Source organism: Chrysemys picta, unplaced genomic scaffold, assembly GCF_011386835.1.
Source record: "Chrysemys picta bellii isolate R12L10 unplaced genomic scaffold, ASM1138683v2 scaf21, whole genome shotgun sequence".
Classification (NCBI taxonomy): domain Eukaryota; kingdom Metazoa; phylum Chordata; order Testudines; family Emydidae; genus Chrysemys; species Chrysemys picta.
The window spans coordinates 355095-362870 of record NW_027052728.1 but is presented as its reverse complement, the minus strand read 5'-3'; the positions used below and the strand labels follow the sequence as shown (position 1 = coordinate 362870).

The following is a 7776-nucleotide window of genomic DNA, read 5'->3' as shown; positions in this document are numbered from 1 at the left end:
CATCCTTCTTGTAGTGTGGGGCCCAAAACTGGACACAGTACTCCAGATGAGGCCTCACCAATGTCGAATAGAGGGGAATGATCATGTCCCTCTATCTGCTGGCAATGCCCCTACTTATACAGCCCAAAATGCCGTTAGCCTTCTTGGCAACAAGAGCACACTGCTGACTCATATCCAGCTTCTAGTCCACTGTAACCCCTAGGTCCTTTTCTGCAGAACTGCTGCCTAGCCATTCGGTCCCTAGTCTGTAGCGTTGCATGGGATTCTTCTGTCCTAAGTGCAGGACTCTGCACTTGTCCTTGTTGAACCTCATCAGATTTCTTTTGGCCTAATCCTCTAACTTGTCTAGGTCCCTCTGTATCCAGTCCAGCCCCGGCCGAGCACCTCCGGCACCAGCAGCTCCGACCCTGGGGCGCCGGTCCGGCCTGCTCGGCTCGGCTCCGGCCCAGGCCCCGCGGCCCGGTTCGGGCCCGGCCCGTGTCCGACCCCCCAGCTCGGCTCCGTCCCGGCCCCCGCAGCTCAGCTCGGCTCCGGCCCGGCCCGGCCTGGCTCTGCTCAACTCCAGCCCGGCCCTGGCTGAGCGGCTCGGGCCCAGCCCCCACGGCTCGGCTCCGGGTCCGGCTCGAGCCCGGCCCCGGCTGAGCGGCTCCGGGTCCGGCCCGGCCCCCGCGGGCCCGGCCCGGCCCCCGCGGCTCGGCTCCGGGCCCGGCCCCCGCGGCTCGGCTCCGGGTCTGGCCCGGCTCGGGCCCGGCCCCCCAGTTCGGCTCCAGCCCGGCCCTGGTTGAACGGCTCCGGGCCAGACCCAAGCCCCACGACCCCGGCTGGAGCTCCGGCCGGAGCGGGGCCCGATTCCTGGGGGTGGGGCTTGCGGCAAGCCATGCCCCCAGGAATTGGGCCCCGCTCTTGCTAAAGCTGGCCCTGGGGGGAAGCTCCCCGCAGTGAGGCTTAAAGGCTCTCTGCTGCAATCGGGCCTGTGAGATATTAGTCTTGCAGTATTTGTTCAGTGCTGATGGATTGGCTGTAGGAGCTGTGTCTGGGGAGTCCCCACAGAACTGCCCGGCGGAAAGAGGGGGCTGTTCAGTTCTGCTGACTTTGCAGCTGGACGCAGCCTTTTGGGTCCTAGTGCCGGTGGTGTTCCCTGTCTGTGTGCTGGGAGGGGCCATCCTGTTCTCTGTACAGCAGGGAGTGCATGTGCTGGGGCGGGGTGGGGAGACTGGGGGAAATAAGCAGTAGGGAAGGAAGGGGGTGGGATGGGGAGGAGATGGGCAGTGGGGAAGGGGTATGGGATGGGGAAGAGAAGGGGATGAGGGATGCGGGGACAGGGGAGAACCGGGAGCCCAGCATGCAGCATCCCCTTGGCAGCAGCTGAGGCTCGCCCATTAAGCAGCCCCATCGAACCCTCCCCCTGACTAGCCCCACCTGCCCTGCATCTGTACCACCCACCCACAGAGCCCCAGCTAGCTTCACTTGGACCCCCACCCCAATGAGCCCCACCTCCCCTGCACCCGCCCTCCCACTGAGCTCCCCACACCTAGACACCCCCTGCTGAGCCCCAAGCACCTTCACCTGGACCCCTCTACAGAGTCCCACTGCCCCATCAACCCCCAACGAGCCCCTGTGTATCCAGATCCCCCACTGAGCCACCTGCACCCCGACTGCTCCACCCAGAACCCTGTTAGCCCCACCTGGATCCCCCCACACTGAGCCCCTCTGTTGCCAGCACAGAGTGCCCGAGGACAGCAACAGTGGGTTCGTTGCCTGGTGTGCTTCGCGCCAATAAACACACCAGGGGGAGAAGCAAACAAAGTTTATTTGGGATCCCAAAGCGGTGCAAGGAGACTGGCAAGTCTCAAATCAAGCACATTAACAGGAACAGTTTTTCTTCTTTTATACATTTTGCAGTTAAGCCTCACCCCCCCCTTTCCCCTCTAGCCCGCCCTTTCTCCCCCCCATTCCTCCCTCTACCCCTCCCGTCCCTGGTAATAGTTAAGTCATTCTTGGCAGCTATAAGCCTAGCTTGTTAGTAACTTCTTTAAACCGTTATCTTGTCCTTTTTCCCTTCAGCCAGAAACATGCAGGCCTCATTATTACTGCTTGAGCAGGGGGTTGCACACAGATAACTGGTTGCTTACATATTCCAATTGCACCTGGCTTTTGAGGTTGATTAGAGTTTAAACATGGAAGGATAGAGTTTGGTTCACTTAGGCCTAGTGCGGGAAGGCTTCATTGACACTTTGTGGCCTTTCACCCTCCCGAGTTACCTAGGGTGATGCCTAGTGACGTCAACAACTCCCTCCTTTGAGAATACTCAACAAGCTTTTGGCTGAGTTTTCTCATATTCTGTGGACAAGATATGATTAAGTGCTATGAAGCTGGGGTTTTCAATGAGAGGGTATGCCGGGATTTTTGAGGAACGGGGGGGCACAAAGCTTACGGAGGAGCATCTTAAAACAAGCAATCAGGAGGAGGGTGACCAGGCACAGTACCACACCGGTGAGGAGGAGACGCACAAGGCCACCGCCCAGTCCTCCTAGGTTGGGCAACCAACTTCAAAGGGAATCGAAAACTGTGGGTTTCCTTTCCTGGGCCTTCCACTGCTTGAAAGCCTGTTTGGCCGACAGGACGTGCTTGTTAATGTCCTGTGAGTTTTCCGGGACCTAAGTACAACATTCATTCCCAATAAAGGCACACACCCCACCCTGGGAGGCTAAAACATAATTTAAGGCCTGTCTGTTTTTCAGGGACAGCAACCGGAGCTGGTATAGCTCTGAGTTAAGGCTCTTCTCTATGGCCAAGGTTTCATTGGCGAATGTGGTGAGAAACACAGAGAGCCTGCGATAAAATTGGGTTAGTCGTCCCACCCCATGGGATGGGAGGAGGATTATACCCAACCTGTCTCCTTCCTTAATGGGCTCTGAGGTGGCATACAAAGATTTACGCTGCCTGGGGCAGCCAGGGGTTGTCCCTTAATGCATACTGGGATTTAATGGTACAGTTTTGTCACAAGGGGGTACCCGAGGTATTTCTTCCCCTACTGAACCATCCCCAACAGATATCTGACCAATTTTGGGGGACCACCCTCCAGGGTAACCCTGCTGCGTGGTGCGGGACTTGGGAGCATACCTAGCAGTTAGAGAGGTTAAACTCTTGGGCAAAGCAAACCTTCAAGGACTTATATGTGTTTGTTTCCAAGTTAGTAGGGATCCCTTTCCAACCCACATGTGCCTGGAGGGAAATGGGAGGTAACGAAAGGAGTGTCCCTATGGCAAAGAGTACCACTGTGGCAGACCCTGGACCTGAACTCATGCTGGGCAGGTGACCCTAGGGCCTAACAATTACAATTCCCCAAATACCCACAAAATATCATTTATCAATAGTAGGCAGATTAAAAACAAAAGGACCAAGCCACCAGGTTAGGCCGGCCCTGAGAGAGTAAACACAACCAACGCTTAGAGTTTTCACGGGGAGTGCGCTGCGACTGTCCAAAGAGACCACAGGGCATTCCCAGCAGGCCTTATTGTCTTTTGAATAACAGTTTAAGTCTCAGGTCGTCGCTGGTAGTCTTTTTCCGTAGGCTGGACGGTCCACCGTTCAGGAGCGGGCACTGCCTTCAGACGGGAGTGATTGAATCCAGTTCTTGTGTCCCTTGACCTTTGCTGTTGTGTGGGAGACCAGCAGGACGGTGTGGGGTCCCTTCCACTTCTCTTGGAGAGGCTTGTCCTTCCAGGTCCAAATGAGAACGGAATCGCCTGGCTGCAAGGAATGGACAGGGGCATCCAGAGGGAGAGGCTGCAAATCTCTGGTATACCTGTGGAGAGAACAGAGAACAGCAGACAGACAGCACATGTACTGAGATAAAAAGCCACACCCCATTTCCCACTCCCCTGCCAGAACCGGTGTACCGTTCATAGGCCATGCCCTTCCAAACATAATCTCGAAGGGACTGAGCCCTAACCTGCCCTTTGGGAGAGCACGCATGTGGAGCAAAACAAGGGGTAAGGCATCAGGCCATCCGCTGAATCGATCCACCAAGACGAAAAGGTATTTGAATCCTTGGGTCCAGGGGAACTCAGTAAAGTCTATTTGCCAAACCAGCCCCGGGCCTGGGTAGGTTCCAGAGTGGCTGATGGCACTGACACTCCAGCTCGAGGGTTGTTCTTTTGGCAGACTAGACATTCAGCCTGTACCTGGGAGGCCAGGGGTCTAAGAGCCTCCCTGCCAGCGTATAATTCTTTGTTTCTTCACCAGGGTCAGTTCTTAATGTCTTTTGTAGTCAGGAATTCCTGGACTTTGTGGTTTCAATGAAGCAAGTGTTCCTTCTTCTCTTTTCCTGAAACAGTGTGGTTCAGCATCATACAGAGGAGAGGTTACTAGCACATCACCCTGTCTTTAAATAGGCTTATCATCAGTTGGAGAGTCCTCCCGAGGTGGAGGGGTCTTTTTACAGTGAGAAGCCTGGGTTCAGGTGGGCAGTCCTTGGTACTTCACAGCAGTGTTGGTGGTTAACAGGACTTGGAAAGGGCCTTTCCAGTGTGGAGCCAAAGCAGTTTTTTCGTTGATGGACCTTACGTAGACTCAGTCTCCTTGTTTCAATGAATGGCAGGGCTGCTAGGGTCTTTGGGTAGCACTTCTTTTATCTGTGAGAAAAGAAACCTAACACATTTCATTAATGCCTGACAGTGTTTTGCAGATCTCATAGTTGCTTGGGCACATTCAGGCCCCCCCTTTTCTTGGCTGTCGGCCAAGTCTTAGCTCTGGGCAGTGTCCTTGGATGGTGCCAGCATCTTATCTTTGGACTGAGCTTGCTAGCTATATTTTTTCCCTCAGTTAACTCGTTCTGTTCTTTTTCCTTCTCTCCTTCTTGCTTCTTTTAACTTACAAAGGAAACTTCCACTCTTCACTCATACACCTTTTCCCAACAATGAACACATACACATTGTCATTATGCACCCTTCCAGTAAAATAACTTCTATACAGAGCTTTGGAGCAACAAACCAGGACGAGCACACCCACTTTTGAGGAGTCCAACAAAGTTCACGAGGCTCACAGTGGCTTTAAGGCAAGGGATGAGACCCACAGCGGCAATTAACAAGTCATCCACATATTGCAGGAGGAGGACCCTGTCCCTCATTGTCCCGCTCCTCCAAGTCTCTGGCCAGGGCCTGGCCGAAAAGGGTGGGGGAATTTTTAAATCCCTGGGCCAACACTGTCCAGCAAAGCTGCTTTTTAACCCTCCTTTTGTCTTCCCACTTGCTCCACTCTGGGGCTTGCATGTCTGAGGGCTCAATTGCAAGGGTCATTATCCAGGTATTCTCTGGGGGTAAGGTGAGGTTTATTTCATCTTGGGTGAAATGCAGGGTGGCTCCTAAGCAACAAAGCAGGTCCCGTCCCAGTAGAGGTGTTGGACAATCGGGAGGAAAACCAGTTTGTGAGATAGAGTTCTGTTCCCAAAGCACATTCCGCTGTGGCATATACTGGGCACTTGGTTCCTTTCCCTGTGGCACCCACCACAGTGAGGGACTCTGACACAGGCAGCTGCAGAGGTTGGTTTACGGCTGTTCGTGCAGCTCCAGAGTCTATTAAAAAGTCTATGTCCGAATCTCCCACCCTCATGTTTACTCGGGGTTCCAGGGGCAGGATAGTCCGTCTCCCCTGACACTCCTATTCTTGATCCTCCGCTGCCATCATAGGGGTACCTTCCCTTTCGGGGCACTCATTTTTCCAATGTCCCTCCTTCCTGCATCTGGCACACTGGTTGCGACCCAGACACCTTTCCTGTGAGCCAGGGCGCCCACGTCCTCTCATTCCCTGGCCCCTTCCACCTTCCTGGAATTTTCCCCTGCCACCAGCCTGTACTGCTGCGACCATCATTTTCGCTTGCCTCTTTTCCTTTTCTTTAGACACAACCTGATTACGCTCCACCTCAGACAGCAGGGTCCGCATAAGGACATTACAATCATCCCAGTCAGGCTTTACAGCTAGCCAGGCACCCTTCAAAGACCGAGATAAACTTGCTTGGGTTCGTAGAGATTCCCTGCCTGTGCCTTAAAGGCTGCTAGGTCCACCGGGTTAAAAGGCACATGGGTGTAAACCTGCATAGTAGTGGCCTGATTCCTATCTGAGCCATGTCTGGACACCACGGTCTCAGTGATCAACGGATAAAATTCCACCGAGGGGGCAATCTCTGGGACCTGAGACACCTTGTCTTTATATGGTGGGGGTGTGATAGCCGAAGGGGACACCGGACCTGCCATTACAGCTGGGGGGGGGGTTTCTGGGGACTAACAGTAGCTACTACCGAACCTGTCGGAGTCAAATTACACTTTTGCAAAATATCTAACCTATCTCTTAGCAACATAAACAACTGTACATACATATGTTCATTCCATTTACCCCGTTTGCTGACAAAACAGAAATAATTGAAGGATCGTATTATAATTAAGTGATCCTTCCGGTGGCCACCTTACCTGGTCCTCTAGCTGATATTGAGGCCAGTCTACTGTACAGAACCTTTTCAGTTTACTTTTAACCAACGGATCCGATCCAAACACTTTCCAGTTCACCAGAATGCATTCCAAGGGTGTACACCTTACCCTGCCTGCCATACTCTGTCCCTGCCCCATAGGGAGACACTGGGTGTCCCCAGGTCATAACAGGTAGACACTGGGCGTCCCCAGGTCAAGACAGATAAAGTCCCCACTGGACTGTTCCTACCTTATCCAAGGGTCCGGTTCTGCACCGTCGCCCTATCCATGGGACCGGTTCCCCACCGTCGCCCGCAGCTGCTTCTCCACTACTCAAGCGCGTTGCACCGTTGTGCCCTCCGGGGTCGACCAAACCACGTCTCCGCCGAGGCCTCCGGTAAAGTCACCGGTGCGCGCTGGGCGTCGGTCGTTGCCGCAATCTGTCGACCTCCGAGAGGGGTCCGGGCAAGGCTAAATTTTAGCCTCGAGCCCCACGTTGGGCGCCAAAACTGTTGCCAGCACAGAGTGCCCGAGGACAGCAACAGTGGGTTCGTTGCCCGGTGTGCTTCGCGCCAATAAACACACCAGGGGGAGAAGCAAACAAAGTTTATTTGGGATCCCAAAGCGGTGCAAGGAGACTGGCAAGTCTCAAATCAAGCACATTAACAGGAACAGTTTTTCTTCTTTTATACATTTTGCAGTTAAGCCTCACCCCCCCCTTTCCCCTCTAGCCCGCCCTTTCTCCCCCCCATTCCTCCCTCTACCCCTCCCGTCCCTGGTAATAGTTAAGTCATTCTTGGCAGCTATAAGCCTAGCTTGTTAGTAACTTCTTTAAACCGTTATCTTGTCCTTTTTCCCTTCAGCCAGAAACATGCAGGCCTCATTATTACTGCTTGAGCAGGGGGTTGCACACAGATAACTGGTTGCTTACATATTCCAATTGCACCTGGCTTTTGAGGTTGATTAGAGTTTAAACATGGAAGGATAGAGTTTGGTTCACTTAGGCCTAGTGCGGGAAGGCTTCATTGACACTTTGTGGCCTTTCACCCTCCCGAGTTACCTAGGGTGATGCCTAGTGACGTCAACACCTCCACACTTGGATCCTGACGGGCTGAGCCTGCCTCCCACACCTGGTGCACCTGGCGCAGAGGGGCAGTGCCCAAAGGTGTTTTCTGGGGCAGGCCCATCCCTTACAATGTGTCAGGGTCGGGTGCAGCCTCACTGTCGAGTCCCTGTCCTGGGAAGGGAGGTGGGAGGCTGCAGGGTGATCTCCCACCTCCATGCAGCCAGTGGCCTGGGCTCCCCCTGCCAG

At 54.1% G+C, this 7776-nt stretch overlaps 1 long non-coding RNA gene across 1 annotated transcript; it reads right to left on the bottom strand.

Moving 5' to 3' along the window:
• Positions 1–1792: 1792 nt before the first annotated feature.
• On the bottom strand, positions 1793–7545 carry LOC135977737 (uncharacterized). Its single transcript, XR_010595154.1, has 2 exons — positions 6715–7545; positions 1793–3808 (listed from the first exon to the last, which is right to left on the bottom strand). It is a non-coding gene; the product is annotated as an uncharacterized LOC135977737 (long non-coding RNA).
• Positions 7546–7776: the final 231 nt, after the last annotated feature.